The sequence below is a fragment of the Ambystoma mexicanum genome, chromosome 2q (genome assembly GCF_040938575.1).
Source record: "Ambystoma mexicanum isolate Mex_15411 chromosome 2q, UKY_AmexF1_1, whole genome shotgun sequence".
Classification (NCBI taxonomy): domain Eukaryota; kingdom Metazoa; phylum Chordata; class Amphibia; order Caudata; family Ambystomatidae; genus Ambystoma; species Ambystoma mexicanum.
This window is the reverse complement of record NC_090924.1, coordinates 128,718,763-128,736,490: the sequence shown is the minus strand read 5'-3', so window position 1 is coordinate 128,736,490 and position 17,728 is coordinate 128,718,763. Positions and strand designations below refer to the sequence as shown.

At 47.2% G+C, this 17,728-nt stretch overlaps 14 non-coding genes across 14 annotated transcripts; all 14 read right to left on the bottom strand.

The window, feature by feature from the left end:
* Positions 1-481: 481 nt before the first annotated feature.
* TRNAV-CAC (transfer RNA valine (anticodon CAC)) lies at positions 482-554 on the bottom strand. The gene has a single exon. It is a non-coding gene; the product is annotated as a tRNA-Val (tRNA).
* Positions 555-974: 420 nt separating this feature from the next.
* On the bottom strand, positions 975-1,046 carry TRNAP-UGG (transfer RNA proline (anticodon UGG)). The gene has a single exon. It is a non-coding gene; the product is annotated as a tRNA-Pro (tRNA).
* A 1,315-nt stretch (positions 1,047-2,361) lies between these two features.
* Positions 2,362-2,434, bottom strand: TRNAV-CAC (transfer RNA valine (anticodon CAC)). The gene has a single exon. It is a non-coding gene; the product is annotated as a tRNA-Val (tRNA).
* A 420-nt stretch (positions 2,435-2,854) lies between these two features.
* TRNAP-UGG (transfer RNA proline (anticodon UGG)) lies at positions 2,855-2,926 on the bottom strand. Its single transcript has one exon. It is a non-coding gene; the product is annotated as a tRNA-Pro (tRNA).
* A 1,315-nt stretch (positions 2,927-4,241) lies between these two features.
* On the bottom strand, positions 4,242-4,314 carry TRNAV-CAC (transfer RNA valine (anticodon CAC)). Its single transcript has one exon. It is a non-coding gene; the product is annotated as a tRNA-Val (tRNA).
* A 419-nt stretch (positions 4,315-4,733) lies between these two features.
* TRNAP-UGG (transfer RNA proline (anticodon UGG)) lies at positions 4,734-4,805 on the bottom strand. Its single transcript has one exon. It is a non-coding gene; the product is annotated as a tRNA-Pro (tRNA).
* A 1,311-nt stretch (positions 4,806-6,116) lies between these two features.
* On the bottom strand, positions 6,117-6,189 carry TRNAV-CAC (transfer RNA valine (anticodon CAC)). The gene has a single exon. It is a non-coding gene; the product is annotated as a tRNA-Val (tRNA).
* Positions 6,190-7,996: 1,807 nt separating this feature from the next.
* TRNAV-CAC (transfer RNA valine (anticodon CAC)) lies at positions 7,997-8,069 on the bottom strand. The gene has a single exon. It is a non-coding gene; the product is annotated as a tRNA-Val (tRNA).
* A 1,770-nt stretch (positions 8,070-9,839) lies between these two features.
* Positions 9,840-9,912, bottom strand: TRNAV-CAC (transfer RNA valine (anticodon CAC)). Its single transcript has one exon. It is a non-coding gene; the product is annotated as a tRNA-Val (tRNA).
* A 420-nt stretch (positions 9,913-10,332) lies between these two features.
* TRNAP-UGG (transfer RNA proline (anticodon UGG)) lies at positions 10,333-10,404 on the bottom strand. Its single transcript has one exon. It is a non-coding gene; the product is annotated as a tRNA-Pro (tRNA).
* A 1,789-nt stretch (positions 10,405-12,193) lies between these two features.
* On the bottom strand, positions 12,194-12,265 carry TRNAP-UGG (transfer RNA proline (anticodon UGG)). The gene has a single exon. It is a non-coding gene; the product is annotated as a tRNA-Pro (tRNA).
* Positions 12,266-14,054: 1,789 nt separating this feature from the next.
* TRNAP-UGG (transfer RNA proline (anticodon UGG)) lies at positions 14,055-14,126 on the bottom strand. The gene has a single exon. It is a non-coding gene; the product is annotated as a tRNA-Pro (tRNA).
* A 1,319-nt stretch (positions 14,127-15,445) lies between these two features.
* On the bottom strand, positions 15,446-15,518 carry TRNAV-CAC (transfer RNA valine (anticodon CAC)). Its single transcript has one exon. It is a non-coding gene; the product is annotated as a tRNA-Val (tRNA).
* Positions 15,519-17,325: 1,807 nt separating this feature from the next.
* Positions 17,326-17,398, bottom strand: TRNAV-CAC (transfer RNA valine (anticodon CAC)). Its single transcript has one exon. It is a non-coding gene; the product is annotated as a tRNA-Val (tRNA).
* Positions 17,399-17,728: the final 330 nt, after the last annotated feature.

Genomic DNA, 17,728 nt, shown 5'->3' with positions numbered 1-17,728 from the left:
AGAAGCAGTCCAACTTCTGTTCCCACTTCAGAGGAAAAGCTTTCTCGGGCCAGAGAAAGCCAGGGAATCACTGTACCGGCAAGTGCATTTCTTACAACTGGTAATCCCTCAGAACACAGAAATGAAGAAGCTGTATATGAAAATGTATTATTTCTTTGGTACACTAACCTATGTAACTAATATGGACCATTTCAGAGGACGGAGCGGACCCAACTGTGATCCCAGAGACCCAAATACCCAGCAGTAGGGAAAATAAATCCTCTCTGTGCTCTGCAACATTACATACACAAAATGCAAGCGCGTGCATTTTTTTATTGGCCCCATATACAGAATACATGTGAGGATGCTTGCCTTCCCAGTGTATTTCTCAAGCTCTTGAGAGCATATGCTATTTCCATGGGAACGCAAATAAGTTCATACTTTACATTTGTGTGTGACAAAAGGGGAAAAAAACTATTTTGTGTAAAATGCCAGCAGAGAGTGTTTCTGCCCGGTCTCGAACCGGGGACCTTTCGCGTGTGAGGCGAACGTGATAACCACTACACTACAGAAATAGCTGCTTGCTCACCTTTGTAGGGACTGGGAGAACAGGTGCAAAGGGCAGTGCAAGTGGACCTGCTTAAAGACTAATCAAATGCCTTGCGCCTGAAGCTCACACAATCCAGCCTAAAACATACGTCCTATCAAGCATGCGCACATATACAAGTATGCCAGCTGAGGGCCTATGCAGCGTACAGAGGGAAGGACATATTTCCACTTTGAGATCGGACGGCCAAAACTCACAAGCAAATCAAGGAATGTTACTGAGAGCTAACAGAGAACACAAAGTGCTTGTCGCAAGGACATGGCACGCAAAGAGGTTCAGGAAGTGAATTGTTCATCGACTACTGCTTACCGAGAAAACCAGAGAGTCTGTCCAATGAAAATAACATTGAAAAAACTAAAAAAAGGAGCTCAAGTTAACCACCTTGATTGGGCTCGTCCGGGATTTGAACCCGGGACCTCTCGCACCCAAAGCGAGAATCATACCCCTAGACCAACGAGCCACGGTCCTTTGAGCATTTGACGGAATTGTCCTCAGCGTTTGCACCCCCCTTAGGATTCGAGGCCAAGAATGCCTATTCCTGAAGTTTGTTCCTGCCGCTGAAAGCCTTGTCGGTGTATGAGCCAAATGAATGCCCCAGTCGGCACGCTCTGACTGTCTTCACAGGTCTCCTCCTCATCCCGAAGGTTGGTGGCCCATTGACATCAGGGTGGAAGGTGCTTGCGATACACTGTTCCTTCCTTCCTTCCTTCCTTCCTTTATTCCTCTTATGCTGTTTATGTAATAAGAGGGGACGATACACAGAAGAGAGAAAGTGGCCCAACACACTAGACTAGCAGTCTTCTGATCAATCTGCAGCTGGCAAGGTGGGGGAGAGCCTTTATTTTGCACCTGCTGGGATCTGCATTGGCAGAAGCTCTGAGGGCTGGGCCTTTCCTTTTGCCTGTAAAAACAAAAAGCAGCCCTCCTCCCTCCAGCCCTGAGAGCATGGGCGTGACACTGGAAAAAGCAGCATCTCCCCTTTGGTAAAGATGACCATTGCACAGCTGCTCACTCAGAGCTCGATCGTGCTCGATCAGGCGAGATATATTTAGGTCACCAGCAAAGTCTGTTCTCTTTTCTTGCGTAGGGTGAGCATTCACAGAGCCCAGCTTCGTTGACAAGAGTGCAAAAGGTGTATACTAAAAGCTTTCTGCTTTACTTGAGCGCCATGGCCGTTATTATATTTTGGCTGCTCCAAGCAATCTCTGTCCAGCCGATGCAAATTTCCAGCTCAAATTTTCCCAGCACTCAAAAAGTCCCTCCTCCCGCCAGCTCTGCTTTCAGGAAGTTCAGCAGAAGCAGTCCAACTTCTGTTCCCACTTCAGAGGAAAAGCTTTCTCGGGCCAGAGAAAGCCAGGGAATCACTGTACCGGCAAGTGCATTTCTTACAACTGGTAATCCCTCAGAACACAGAAATGAAGAAGCTGTATATGAAAATGTATTATTTCTTTGGTACACTAACCTATGTAACTAATATGGACCATTTCAGAGGACGGAGCGGACCCAACTGTGATCCCAGAGACCCAAATACCCAGCAGTAGGGAAAATAAATCCTCTCTGTGCTCTGCAACATTACATACACAAAATGCAAGCGCGTGCATTTTTTTATTGGCCCCATATACAGAATACATGTGAGGATGCTTGCCTTCCCAGTGTATTTCTCAAGCTCTTGAGAGCATATGCTATTTCCATGGGAACGCAAATAAGTTCATACTTTACATTTGTGTGTGACAAAAGGGGAAAAAAACTATTTTGTGTAAAATGCCAGCAGAGAGTGTTTCTGCCCGGTCTCGAACCGGGGACCTTTCGCGTGTGAGGCGAACGTGATAACCACTACACTACAGAAACAGCTGCTTGCTCACCTTTGTAGGGACTGGGAGAACAGGTGCAAAGGGCAGTGCAAGTGGACCTGCTTAAAGACTAATCAAATGCCTTGCGCCTGAAGCTCACACAATCCAGCCTAAAACATACGTCCTATCAAGCATGCGCACATATACAAGTATGCCAGCTGAGGGCCTATGCAGCGTACAGAGGGAAGGACATATTTCCACTTTGAGATCGGACGGCCAAAACTCACAAGCAAATCAAGGAATGTTACTGAGAGCTAACAGAGAACACAAAGTGCTTGTCGCAAGGACATGGCACGCAAAGAGGTTCAGGAAGTGAATTGTTCATCGACTACTGCTTACCGAGAAAACCAGAGAGTCTGTCCAATGAAAATAACATTGAAAAAACAAAAAAAAGGAGCTCAAGTTAACCACCTTGATTGGGCTCGTCCGGGATTTGAACCCGGGACCTCTCGCACCCAAAGCGAGAATCATACCCCTAGACCAACGAGCCACGGTCCTTTGAGCATTTGACGGAATTGTCCTCAGCGTTTGCACCCCCCTTAGGATTCGAGGCCAAGAATGCCTATTCCTGAAGTTTGTTCCTGCCGCTGAAAGCCTTGTCGGTGTATGAGCCAAATGAATGCCCCAGTCGGCACGCTCTGACTGTCTTCACAGGTCTCCTCCTCATCCCGAAGGTTGGTGGCCCATTGACATCAGGGCGGAAGGTGCTTGCGATACACTGTTCCTTCCTTCCTTCCTTCCTTCCTTTATTCCTCTTATGCTGTTTATGTAATAAGAGGGGACGATACACAGAAGAGAGAAAGTGGCCCAACACACTAGACTAGCAGTCTTCTGATCAATCTGCAGCTGGCAAGGTGGGGAAGAGCCTTTATTTTGCACCTGCTGGGATCTGCATTGGCAGAAGCTCTGAGGGCTGGGCCTTTCCTTTTGCCTGTAAAAACAAAAAGCAGCCCTCCTCCCTCCAGCCCTGAGAGCATGGGCGTGACACTGGAAAAAGCAGCATCTCCCCTTTGGTAAAGATGACCATTGCACAGCTTCTCACTCAGAGCTCGATCGTGCTCGATCAGGCGAGATATATTTAGGTCACCAGCAAAGTCTGTTCTCTTTTCTTGCGTAGGGTGAGCATTCACAGAGCCCAGCTTCGTTGACAAGAGTGCAAAAGGTGTATACTAAAAGCTTTCTGCTTTACTTGAGCGCCATGGCCGTTATTATATTTTGGCTGCTCCAAGCAATCTCTGTCCAGCCGATGCAAATTTCCAGCTCAAATTTTCCCAGCACTCAAAAAGTCCCTCCTCCCGCCAGCTCTGCTTTCAGGAAGTTCAGCAGAAGCAGTCCAACTTCTGTTCCCACTTCAGAGGAAAAGCTTTCTCGGGCCAGAGAAAGCCAGGGAATCACTGTACCGGCAAGTGCATTTCTTACAACTGGTAATCCCTCAGAACACAGAAATGAAGAAGCTGTATATGAAAATGTATTATTTCTTTGGTACACTAACCTATGTAACTAATATGGACCATTTCAGAGGACGGAGCGGACCCAACTGTGATCCCAGAGACCCAAATACCCAGCAGTAGGGAAAATAAATCCTCTCTGTGCTCTGCAACATTACATACACAAAATGCAAGCGCGTGCATTTTTTTATTGGCCCCATATACAGAATACATGTGAGGATGCTTGCCTTCCCAGTGTATTTCTCAAGCTCTTGAGAGCATATGCTATTTCCATGGGAACGCAAATAAGTTCATACTTTACATTTGTGTGTGACAAAAGGGGAAAAAAACTATTTTGTGTAAAATGCCAGCAGAGAGTGCTTCTGCCCGGTCTCGAACCGGGGACCTTTCGCGTGTGAGGCGAACGTGATAACCACTACACTACAGAAACAGCTGCTTGCTCACCTTTGTAGGGACTGGGAGAACAGGTGCAAAGGGCAGTGCAAGTGGACCTGCTTAAAGACTAATCAAATGCCTTGCGCCTGAAGCTCACACAATCCAGCCTAAAACATACGTCCTATCAAGCATGCGCACATATACAAGTATGCCAGCTGAGGGCCTATGCAGCGTACAGAGGGAAGGACATATTTCCACTTTGAGATCGGACGGCCAAAACTCACAAGCAAATCAAGGAATGTTACTGAGAGCTAACAGAGAACACAAAGTGCTTGTCGCAAGGACATGGCACGCAAAGAGGTTCAGGAAGTGAATTGTTCATCGACTACTGCTTACCGAGAAAACCAGAGAGTCTGTCCAATGAAAATAACATTGAAAAAACAAAAAAAAGGAGCTCATTTAACCACCTTGATTGGGCTCGTCCGGGATTTGAACCCAGGACCTCTCGCACCCAAAGCGAGAATCATACCCCTAGACCAACGAGCCACGGTCCTTTGAGCATTTGACGGAATTGTCCTCAGCGTTTGCACCCCCCTTAGGATTCGAGGCCAAGAATGCCTATTCCTGAAGTTTGTTCCTGCCGCTGAAAGCCTTGTCGGTGTATGAGCCAAATGAATGCCCCAGTCGGCACGCTCTGACTGTCTTCACAGGTCTCCTCCTCATCCCGAAGGTTGGTGGCCCATTGACATCAGGGTGGAAGGTGCTTGCGATACACTGTTCCTTCCTTCCTTCCTTCCTTTATTCCTCTTATGCTGTTTATGTAATAAGAGGGGACGATACACAGAAGAGAGAAAGTGGCCCAACACACTAGACTAGCAGTCTTCTGATCAATCTGCAGCTGGCAAGGTGGGGGAGAGCCTTTATTTTGCACCTGCTGGGATCTGCATTGGCAGAAGCTCTGAGGGCTGGGCCTTTCCTTTTGCCTGTAAAAACAAAAAGCAGCCCTCCTCCCTCCAGCCCTGAGAGCATGGGCGTGACACTGGAAAAAGCAGCATCTCCCCTTTGGTAAAGATGACCATTGCACAGCTGCTCACTCAGAGCTCGATCGTGCTCGATCAGGCGAGATATATTTAGGTCACCAGCAAAGTCTGTTCTCTTTTCTTGCGTAGGGTGAGCATTCACAGAGCCCAGCTTCGTTGACAAGAGTGCAAAAGGTGTATACTAAAAGCTTTCTGCTTTACTTGAGCGCCATGGCCGTTATTATATTTTGGCTGCTCCAAGCAATCTCTGTCCAGCCGATGCAAATTTCCAGCTCAAATTTTCCCAGCACTCAAAAAGTCCCTCCTCCCGCCAGCTCTGCTTTCAGGAAGTTCAGCAGAAGCAGTCCAACTTCTGTTCCCACTTCAGAGGAAAAGCTTTCTCGGGCCAGAGAAAGCCAGGGAATCACTGTACCGGCAAGTGCATTTCTTACAACTGGTAATCCCTCAGAACACAGAAATGAAGAAGCTGTATATGAAAATGTATTATTTCTTTGGTACACTAACCTATGTAACTAATATGGACCATTTCAGAGGACGGAGCGGACCCAACTGTGATCCCAGAGACCCAAATACCCAGCAGTAGGGAAAATAAATCCTCTCTGTGCTCTGCAACATTACATACACAAAATGCAAGCGCGTGCATTTTTTTATTGGCCCCATATACAGAATACATGTGAGGATGCTTGCCTTCCCAGTGTATTTCTCAAGCTCTTGAGAGCATATGCTATTTCCATGGGAACGCAAATAAGTTCATACTTTACATTTGTGTGTGACAAAAGGGGAAAAAAACTATTTTGTGTAAAATGCCAGCAGAGAGTGTTTCTGCCCGGTCTCGAACCGGGGACCTTTCGCGTGTGAGGCGAACGTGATAACCACTACACTACAGAAACAGCTGCTTGCTCACCTTTGTAGGGACTGGGAGAACAGGTGCAAAGGGCAGTGCAAGTGGACCTGCTTAAAGACTAATCAAATGCCTTGCGCCTGAAGCTCACACAATCCAGCCTAAAACATACGTCCTATCAAGCATGCGCACATATACAAGTATGCCAGCTGAGGGCCTATGCAGCGTACAGAGGGAAGGACATATTTCCACTTTGAGATCGGACGGCCAAAACTCACAAGCAAATCAAGGAATGTTACTGAGAGCTAACAGAGAACACAAAGTGCTTGTCGCAAGGACATGGCACGCAAAGAGGTTCAGGAAGTGAATTGTTCATCGACTACTGCTTACCGAGAAAACCAGAGAGTCTGTCCAATGAAAATAACATTGAAAAAACAAAAAAAAGGAGCTCAAGTTAACCACCTTGATTGGGCTCGTCCGGGATTTGAACCCAGGACCTCTCGCACCCAAAGTGAGAATCATACCCCTAGACCAACGAGCCACTGTCCTTTGAGCATTTGACGGAATTGTCCTCAGCGTTTGCACCCCCCTTAGGATTCGAGGCCAAGAATGCCTATTCCTGAAGTTTGTTCCTGCCGCTGAAAGCCTTGTCGGTGTATGAGCCAAATGAATGCCCCAGTCGGCACGCTCTGACTGTCTTCACAGGTCTCCTCCTCATCCCGAAGGTTGGTGGCCCATTGACATCAGGGTGGAAGGTGCTTGCGATACACTGTTCCTTCCTTCCTTCCTTCCTTCCTTTATTCCTCTTATGCTGTTTATGTAATAAGAGGGGACGATACACAGAAGAGAGAAAGTGGCCCAACACACTAGACTAGCAGTCTTCTGATCAATCTGCAGCTGGCAAGGTGGGGGAGAGCCTTTATTTTGCACCTGCTGGGATCTGCATTGGCAGAAGCTCTGAGGGCTGGGCCTTTCCTTTTGCCTGTAAAAACAAAAAGCAGCCCTCCTCCCTCCAGCCCTGAGAGCATGGGCGTGACACTGGAAAAAGCAGCATCTCCCCTTTGGTAAAGATGACCATTGCACAGCTGCTCACTCAGAGCTCGATCGTGCTCGATCAGGCGAGATATATTTAGGTCACCAGCAAAGTCTGTTCTCTTTTCTTGCGTAGGGTGAGCATTCACAGAGCCCAGCTTCGTTGACAAGAGTGCAAAAGGTGTATACTAAAAGCTTTCTGCTTTACTTGAGCGCCATGGCCGTTATTATATTTTGGCTGCTCCAAGCAATCTCTGTCCAGCCGATGCAAATTTCCAGCTCAAATTTTCCCAGCACTCAAAAAGTCCCTCCTCCCGCCAGCTCTGCTTTCAGGAAGTTCAGCAGAAGCAGTCCAACTTCTGTTCCCACTTCAGAGGAAAAGCTTTCTCGGGCCAGAGAAAGCCAGGGAATCACTGTACCGGCAAGTGCATTTCTTACAACTGGTAATCCCTCAGAACACAGAAATGAAGAAGCTGTATATGAAAATGTATTATTTCTTTGGTACACTAACCTATGTAACTAATATGGACCATTTCAGAGGACGGAGCGGACCCAACTGTGATCCCAGAGACCCAAATACCCAGCAGTAGGGAAAATAAATCCTCTCTGTGCTCTGCAACATTACATACACAAAATGCAAGCGCGTGCATTTTTTTATTGGCCCCATATACAGAATACATGTGAGGATGCTTGCCTTCCCAGTGTATTTCTCAAGCTCTTGAGAGCAAATGCTATTTCCATGGGAACGCAAATAAGTTCATACTTTACATTTGTGTGTGACAAAAGGGGAAAAAAACTATTTTGTGTAAAATGCCAGCAGAGAGTGTTTCTGCCCGGTCTCGAACCGGGGACCTTTCGCGTGTGAGGCGAACGTGATAACCACTACACTACAGAAACAGCTGCTTGCTCACCTTTGTAGGGACTGGGAGAACAGGTGCAAAGGGCAGTGCAAGTGGACCTGCTTAAAGACTAATCAAATGCCTTGCGCCTGAAGCTCACACAATCCAGCCTAAAACATATGTCCTATCAAGCATGCGCACATATACAAGTATGCCAGCTGAGGGCCTATGCAGCGTACAGAGGGAAGGACATATTTCCACTTTGAGATCGGACGGCCAAAACTCACAAGCAAATCAAGGAATGTTACTGAGAGCTAACAGAGAACACAAAGTGCTTGTCGCAAGGACATGGCACGCAAAGAGGTTCAGGAAGTGAATTGTTCATCGACTACTGCTTACCGAGAAAACCAGAGAGTCTGTCCAATGAAAATAACATTGAAAAAACAAAAAAAAGGAGCTCAAGTTAACCACCTTGATTGGGCAGCGAGAATCATACCCCTAGACCAACGAGCCACGGTCCTTTGAGCATTTGACGGAATTGTCCTCAGCGTTTGCACCCCCCTTAGGATTCGAGGCCAAGAATGCCTATTCCTGAAGTTTGTTCCTGCCGCTGAAAGCCTTGTCGGTGTATGAGCCAAATGAATGCCCCAGTCGGCACGCTCTGACTGTCTTCACAGGTCTCCTCCTCATCCCGAAGGTTGGTGGCCCATTGACATCAGGGTGGAAGGTGCTTGCGATACACTGTTCCTTCCTTCCTTCCTTCCTTCCTTTATTCCTCTTATGCTGTTTATGTAATAAGAGGGGACGATACACAGAAGAGAGAAAGTGGCCCAACACACTAGACTAGCAGTCTTCTGATCAATCTGCAGCTGGCAAGGTGGGGGAGAGCCTTTATTTTGCACCTGCTGGGATCTGCATTGGCAGAAGCTCTGAGGGCTGGGCCTTTCCTTTTGCCTGTAAAAACAAAAAGCAGCCCTCCTCCCTCCAGCCCTGAGAGCATGGGCGTGACACTGGAAAAAGCAGCATCTCCCCTTTGGTAAAGATGACCATTGCACAGCTGCTCACTCAGAGCTCGATCGTGCTCGATCAGGCGAGATATATTTAGGTCACCAGCAAAGTCTGTTCTCTTTTCTTGCGTAGGGTGAGCATTCACAGAGCCCAGCTTCGTTGACAAGAGTGCAAAAGGTGTATACTAAAAGCTTTCTGCTTTACTTGAGCGCCATGGCCGTTATTATATTTTGGCTGCTCCAAGCAATCTCTGTCCAGCCGATGCAAATTTCCAGCTCAAATTTTCCCAGCACTCAAAAAGTCCCTCCTCCCGCCAGCTCTGCTTTCAGGAAGTTCAGCAGAAGCAGTCCAACTTCTGTTCCCACTTCAGAGGAAAAGCTTTCTCGGGCCAGAGAAAGCCAGGGAATCACTGTACCGGCAAGTGCATTTCTTACAACTGGTAATCCCTCAGAACACAGAAATGAAGAAGCTGTATATGAAAATGTATTATTTCTTTGGTACACTAACCTATGTAACTAATATGGACCATTTCAGAGGACGGAGCGGACCCAACTGTGATCCCAGAGACCCAAATACCCAGCAGTAGGGAAAATAAATCCTCTCTGTGCTCTGCAACATTACATACACAAAATGCAAGCGCGTGCATTTTTTTATTGGCCCCATATACAGAATACATGTGAGGATGCTTGCCTTCCCAGTGTATTTCTCAAGCTCTTGAGAGCATATGCTATTTCCATGGGAACGCAAATAAGTTCATACTTTACATTTGTGTGTGACAAAAGGGGAAAAAAACTATTTTGTGTAAAATGCCAGCAGAGAGTGTTTCTGCCCGGTCTCGAACCGGGGACCTTTCGCGTGTGAGGCGAACATGATAACCACTACACTACAGAAACAGCTGCTTGCTCACCTTTGTAGGGACTGGGAGAACAGGTGCAAAGGGCAGTGCAAGTGGACCTGCTTAAAGACTAATCAAATGCCTTGCGCCTGAAGCTCACACAATCCAGCCTAAAACATACGTCCTATCAAGCATGCGCACATATACAAGTATGCCAGCTGAGGGCCTATGCAGCGTACAGAGGGAAGGACATATTTCCACTTTGAGATCGGACGGCCAAAACTCACAAGCAAATCAAGGAATGTTACTGAGAGCTAACAGAGAACACAAAGTGCTTGTCGCAAGGACATGGCACGCAAAGAGGTTCAGGAAGTGAATTGTTCATCGACTACTGCTTACCGAGAAAACCAGAGAGTCTGTCCAATGAAAATAACATTGAAAAAACAAAAAAAAGGAGCTCAAGTTAACCACCTTGATTGGGCTCGTCCGGGATTTGAACCCGGGACCTCTCGCACCCAAAGCGAGAATCATACCCCTAGACCAACGAGCCACGGTCCTTTGAGCATTTGACGGAATTGTCCTCAGCGTTTGCACCCCCCTTAGGATTCGAGGCCAAGAATGCCTATTCCTGAAGTTTGTTCCTGCCGCTGAAAGCCTTGTCGGTGTATGAGCCAAATGAATGCCCCAGTCGGCACGCTCTGACTGTCTTCACAGGTCTCCTCCTCATCCCGAAGGTTGGTGGCCCATTGACATCAGGGTGGAAGGTGCTTGCGATACACTGTTCCTTCCTTCCTTCCTTCCTTCCTTTATTCCTCTTATGCTGTTTATGTAATAAGAGGGGACGATACACAGAAGAGAGAAAGTGGCCCAACACACTAGACTAGCAGTCTTCTGATCAATCTGCAGCTGGCAAGGTGGGGGAGAGCCTTTATTTTGCACCTGCTGGGATCTGCATTGGCAGAAGCTCTGAGGGCTGGGCCTTTCCTTTTGCCTGTAAAAACAAAAAGCAGCCCTCCTCCCTCCAGCCCTGAGAGCATGGGCGTGACACTGGAAAAAGCAGCATCTCCCCTTTGGTAAAGATGACCATTGCACAGCTGCTCACTCAGAGCTCGATCATGCTCGATCAGGCGAGATATATTTAGGTCACCAGCAAAGTCTGTTCTCTTTTCTTGCGTAGGGTGAGCATTCACAGAGCCCAGCTTCGTTGACAAGAGTGCAAAAGGTGTATACTAAAAGCTTTCTGCTTTACTTGAGCGCCATGGCCGTTATTATATTTTGGCTGCTCCAAGCAATCTCTGTCCAGCCGATGCAAATTTCCAGCTCAAATTTTCCCAGCACTCAAAAAGTCCCTCCTCCCGCCAGCTCTGCTTTCAGGAAGTTCAGCAGAAGCAGTCCAACTTCTGTTCCCACTTCAGAGGAAAAGCTTTCTCGGGCCAGAGAAAGCCAGGGAATCACTGTACCGGCAAGTGCATTTCTTACAACTGGTAATCCCTCAGAACACAGAAATGAAGAAGCTGTATATGAAAATGTATTATTTCTTTGGTACACTAACCTATGTAACTAATATGGACCATTTCAGAGGACGGAGCGGACCCAACTGTGATCCCAGAGACCCAAATACCCAGCAGTAGGGAAAATAAATCCTCTCTGTGCTCTGCAACATTACATACACAAAATGCAAGCGCGTGCATTTTTTTATTGGCCCCATATACAGAATACATGTGAGGATGCTTGCCTTCCCAGTGTATTTCTCAAGCTCTTGAGAGCATATGCTATTTCCATGGGAACGCAAATAAGTTCATACTTTACATTTGTGTGTGACAAAAGGGGAAAAAAACTATTTTGTGTAAAATGCCAGCAGAGAGTGTTTCTGCCCGGTCTCGAACCGGGGACCTTTATAACCACTACACTACAGAAACAGCTGCTTGCTCACCTTTGTAGGGACTGGGAGAACAGGTGCAAAGGGCAGTGCAAGTGGACCTGCTTAAAGACTAATCAAATGCCTTGCGCCTGAAGCTCACACAATCCAGCCTAAAACATACGTCCTATCAAGCATGCGCACATATACAAGTATGCCAGCTGAGGGCCTATGCAGCGTACAGAGGGAAGGACATATTTCCACTTTGAGATCGGACGGCCAAAACTCACAAGCAAATCAAGGAATGTTACTGAGAGCTAACAGAGAACACAAAGTGCTTGTCGCAAGGACATGGCACGCAAAGAGGTTCAGGAAGTGAATTGTTCATCGACTACTGCTTACCGAGAAAACCAGAGAGTCTGTCCAATGAAAATAACATTGAAAAAACAAAAAAAAGGAGCTCAAGTTAACCACCTTGATTGGGCTCGTCCGGGATTTGAACCCGGGACTTCTCGCACCCAAAGCGAGAATCATACCCCTAGACCAACGAGCCACGGTCCTTTGAGCATTTGACGGAATTGTCCTCAGCGTTTGCACCCCCCTTAGGATTCGAGGCCAAGAATGCCTATTCCTGAAGTTTGTTCCTGCCGCTGAAAGCCTTGTCGGTGTATGAGCCAAATGAATGCCCCAGTCGGCACGCTCTGACTGTCTTCACAGGTCTCCTCCTCATCCCGAAGGTTGGTGGCCCATTGACATCAGGGTGGAAGGTGCTTGCGATACACTGTTCCTTCCTTCCTTCCTTCCTTCCTTTATTCCTCTTATGCTGTTTATGTAATAAGAGGGGACGATACACAGAAGAGAGAAAGTGGCCCAACACACTAGACTAGCAGTCTTCTGATCAATCTGCAGCTGGCAAGGTGGGGGAGAGCCTTTATTTTGCACCTGCTGGGATCTGCATTGGCAGAAGCTCTGAGGGCTGGGCCTTTCCTTTTGCCTGTAAAAACAAAAAGCAGCCCTCCTCCCTCCAGCCCTGAGAGCATGGGCGTGACACTGGAAAAAGCAGCATCTCCCCTTTGGTAAAGATGACCATTGCACAGCTGCTCACTCAGAGCTCGATCGTGCTCGATCAGGCGAGATATATTTAGGTCACCAGCAAAGTCTGTTCTCTTTTCTTGCGTAGGGTGAGCATTCACAGAGCCCAGCTTCGTTGACAAGAGTGCAAAAGGTGTATACTAAAAGCTTTCTGCTTTACTTGAGCGCCATGGCCGTTATTATATTTTGGCTGCTCCAAGCAATCTCTGTCCAGCCGATGCAAATTTCCAGCTCAAATTTTCCCAGCACTCAAAAAGTCCCTCCTCCCGCCAGCTCTGCTTTCAGGAAGTTCAGCAGAAGCAGTCCAACTTCTGTTCCCACTTCAGAGGAAAAGCTTTCTCGGGCCAGAGAAAGCCAGGGAATCACTGTACCGGCAAGTGCATTTCTTACAACTGGTAATCCCTCAGAACACAGAAATGAAGAAGCTGTATATGAAAATGTATTATTTCTTTGGTACACTAACCTATGTAACTAATATGGACCATTTCAGAGGACGGAGCGGACCCAACTGTGATCCCAGAGACCCAAATACCCAGCAGTAGGGAAAATAAATCCTCTCTGTGCTCTGCAACATTACATACACAAAATGCAAGCGCGTGCATTTTTTTATTGGCCCCATATACAGAATACATGTGAGGATGCTTGCCTTCCCAGTGTATTTCTCAAGCTCTTGAGAGCATATGCTATTTCCATGGGAACGCAAATAAGTTCATACTTTACATTTGTGTGTGACAAAAGGGGAAAAAAACTATTTTGTGTAAAATGCCAGCAGAGAGTGTTTCTGCCCGGTCTCGAACCGGGGACCTTTATAACCACTACACTACAGAAACAGCTGCTTGCTCACCTTTGTAGGGACTGGGAGAACAGGTGCAAAGGGCAGTGCAAGTGGACCTGCTTAAAGACTAATCAAATGCCTTGCGCCTGAAGCTCACACAATCCAGCCTAAAACATACGTCCTATCAAGCATGCGCACATATACAAGTATGCCAGCTGAGGGCCTATGCAGCGTACAGAGGGAAGGACATATTTCCACTTTGAGATCGGACGGCCAAAACTCACAAGCAAATCAAGGAATGTTACTGAGAGCTAACAGAGAACACAAAGTGCTTGTCGCAAGGACATGGCACGCAAAGAGGTTCAGGAAGTGAATTGTTCATCGACTACTGCTTACCGAGAAAACCAGAGAGTCTGTCCAATGAAAATAACATTGAAAAAACAAAAAAAAGGAGCTCAAGTTAACCACCTTGATTGGGCTCGTCCGGGATTTGAACCCGGGACCTCTCGCACCCAAAGCGAGAATCATACCCCTAGACCAACGAGCCACGGTCCTTTGAGCATTTGACGGAATTGTCCTCAGCGTTTGCACCCCCCTTAGGATTCGAGGCCAAGAATGCCTATTCCTGAAGTTTGTTCCTGCCGCTGAAAGCCTTGTCGGTGTATGAGCCAAATGAATGCCCCAGTCGGCACGCTCTGACTGTCTTCACAGGTCTCCTCTTCATCCCGAAGGTTGGTGGCCCATTGACATCAGGGTGGAAGGTGCTTGCGATACACTGTTCCTTCCTTCCTTCCTTCCTTCCTTCCTTTATTCCTCTTATGCTGTTTATGTAATAAGAGGGGACGATACACAGAAGAGAGAAAGTGGCCCAACACACTAGACTAGCAGTCTTCTGATCAATCTGCAGCTGGCAAGGTGGGGGAGAGCCTTTATTTTGCACCTGCTGGGATCTGCATTGGCAGAAGCTCTGAGGGCTGGGCCTTTCCTTTTGCCTGTAAAAACAAAAAGCAGCCCTCCTCCCTCCAGCCCTGAGAGCATGGGCGTGACACTGGAAAAAGCAGCGTCTCCCCTTTGGTAAAGATGACCATTGCACAGCTGCTCACTCAGAGCTCGATCGTGCTCGATCAGGCGAGATATATTTAGGTCACCAGCAAAGTCTGTTCTCTTTTCTTGCGTAGGGTGAGCATTCACAGAGCCCAGATTCGTTGACAAGAGTGCAAAAGGTGTATACTAAAAGCTTTCTGCTTTACTTGAGCGCCATGGCCGTTATTATATTTTGGCTGCTCCAAGCAATCTCTGTCCAGCCGATGCAAATTTCCAGCTCAAATTTTCCCAGCACTCAAAAAGTCCCTCCTCCCGCCAGCTCTGCTTTCAGGAAGTTCAGCAGAAGCAGTCCAACTTCTGTTCCCACTTCAGAGGAAAAGCTTTCTCGGGCCAGAGAAAGCCAGGGAATCACTGTACCGGCAAGTGCATTTCTTACAACTGGTAATCCCTCAGAACACAGAAATGAAGAAGCTGTATATGAAAATGTATTATTTCTTTGGTACACTAACCTATGTAACTAATATGGACCATTTCAGAGGACGGAGCGGACCCAACTGTGATCCCAGAGACCCAAATACCCAGCAGTAGGGAAAATAAATCCTCTCTGTGCTCTGCAACATTACATACACAAAATGCAAGCGCGTGCATTTTTTTATTGGCCCCATATACAGAATACATGTGAGGATGCTTGCCTTCCCAGTGTATTTCTCAAGCTCTTGAGAGCATATGCTATTTCCATGGGAACGCAAATAAGTTCATACTTTACATTTGTGTGTGACAAAAGGGGAAAAAAACTATTTTGTGTTAAATGCCAGCAGAGAGTGTTTCTGCCCGGTCTCGAACCGGGGACCTTTCGCGTGTGAGGCGAACGTGATAACCACTACACTACAGAAACAGCTGCTTGCTCACCTTTGTAGGGACTGGGAGAACAGGTGCAAAGGGCAGTGCAAGTGGACCTGCTTAAAGACTAATCAAATGCCTTGCGCCTGAAGCTCACACAATCCAGCCTAAAACATACGTCCTATCAAGCATGCGCACATATACAAGTATGCCAGCTGAGGGCCTATGCAGCGTACAGAGGGAAGGACATATTTCCACTTTGAGATCGGACGGCCAAAACTCACAAGCAAATCAAGGAATGTTACTGAGAGCTAACAGAGAACACAAAGTGCTTGTCGCAAGGACATGGCACGCAAAGAGGTTCAGGAAGTGAATTGTTCATCGACTACTGCTTACCGAGAAAACCAGAGAGTCTGTCCAATGAAAATAACATTGAAAAAACAAAAAAAAGGAGCTCAAGTTAACCACCTTGATTGGGCTCTTCCGGGATTTGAACCCGGGACCTCTCGCACCCAAAGCGAGAATCATACCCCTAGACCAACGAGCCACGGTCCTTTGATCATTTGACGGAATTGTCCTCAGCGTTTGCACCCCCCTTAGGATTCGAGGCCAAGAATGCCTATTCCTGAAGTTTGTTCCTGCCGCTGAAAGCCTTGTCGGTGTATGAGCCAAATGAATGCCCCAGTCGGCACGCTCTGACTGTCTTCACAGGTCTCCTCCTCATCCCGAAGGTTGGTGGCCCATTGACATCAGGGTGGAAGGTGCTTGCGATACACTGTTCCTTCCTTCCTTCCTTCCTTCCTTTATTCCTCTTATGCTGTTTATGTAATAAGAGGGGACGATACACAGAAGAGAGAAAGTGGCCCAACACACTAGACTAGCAGTCTTCTGATCAATCTGCAGCTGGCAAGGTGGGGGAGAGCCTTTATTTTGCACCTGCTGGGATCTGCATTGGCAGAAGCTCTGAGGGCTGGGCCTTTCCTTTTGCCTGTAAAAACAAAAAGCAGCCCTCCTCCCTCCAGCCCTGAGAGCATGGGCGTGACACTGGAAAAAGCAGCATCTCCCCTTTGGTAAAGATGACCATTGCACAGCTGCTCACTCAGAGCTCGATCGTGCTCGATCAGGCGAGATATATTTAGGTCACCAGCAAAGTCTGTTCTCTTTTCTTGCGTAGGGTGAGCATTCACAGAGCCCAGCTTCGTTGACAAGAGTGCAAAAGGTGTATACTAAAAGCTTTCTGCTTTACTTGAGCGCCATGGCCGTTATTATATTTTGGCTGCTCCAAGCAATCTCTGTCCAGCCGATGCAAATTTCCAGCTCAAATTTTCCCAGCACTCAAAAAGTCCCTCCTCCCGCCAGCTCTGCTTTCAGGAAGTTCAGCAGAAGCAGTCCAACTTCTGTTCCCACTTCAGAGGAAAAGCTTTCTCGGGCCAGAGAAAGCCAGGGAATCACTGTACCGGCAAGTGCATTTCTTACAACTGGTAATCCCTCAGAACACAGAAATGAAGAAGCTGTATATGAAAATGTATTATTTCTTTGGTACACTAACCTATGTAACTAATATGGACCATTTCAGAGGACGGAGCGGACCCAACTGTGATCCCAGAGACACAAATACCCAGCAGTAGGGAAAATAAATCCTCTCTGTGCTCTGCAACATTACATACACAAAATGCAAGCGCGTGCATTTTTTTATTGGCCCCATATACAGAATACATGTGAGGATGCTTGCCTTCCCAGTGTATTTATCAAGCTCTTGAGAGCATATGCTATTTCCATGGGAACGCAAATAAGTTCATACTTTACATTTGTGTGTGACAAAAGGGGAAAAAAACTATTTTGTGTAAAATGCCAGCAGAGAGTGTTTCTGCCCGGTCTCGAACCGGGGACCTTTCGCGTGTGAGGCGAACGTGATAACCACTACACTACAGAAACAGCTGCTTGCTCACCTTTGTAGGGACTGGGAGAACAGGTGCAAAGGGCAGTGCAAGTGGACCTGCTTAAAGACTAATCAAATGCCTTGCGCCTGAAGCTCACACAATCCAGCCTAAAACATACGTCCTATCAAGCATGCGCACATATACAAGTATGCCAGCTGAGGGCCTATGCAGCGTACAGAGGGAAGGACATATTTCCACTTTGAGATCGGACGGCCAAAACTCACAAGCAAATCAAGGAATGTTACTGAGAGCTAACAGAGAACACAAAGTGCTTGTCGCAAGGACATGGCACGCAAAGAGGTTCAGGAAGTGAATTGTTCATCGA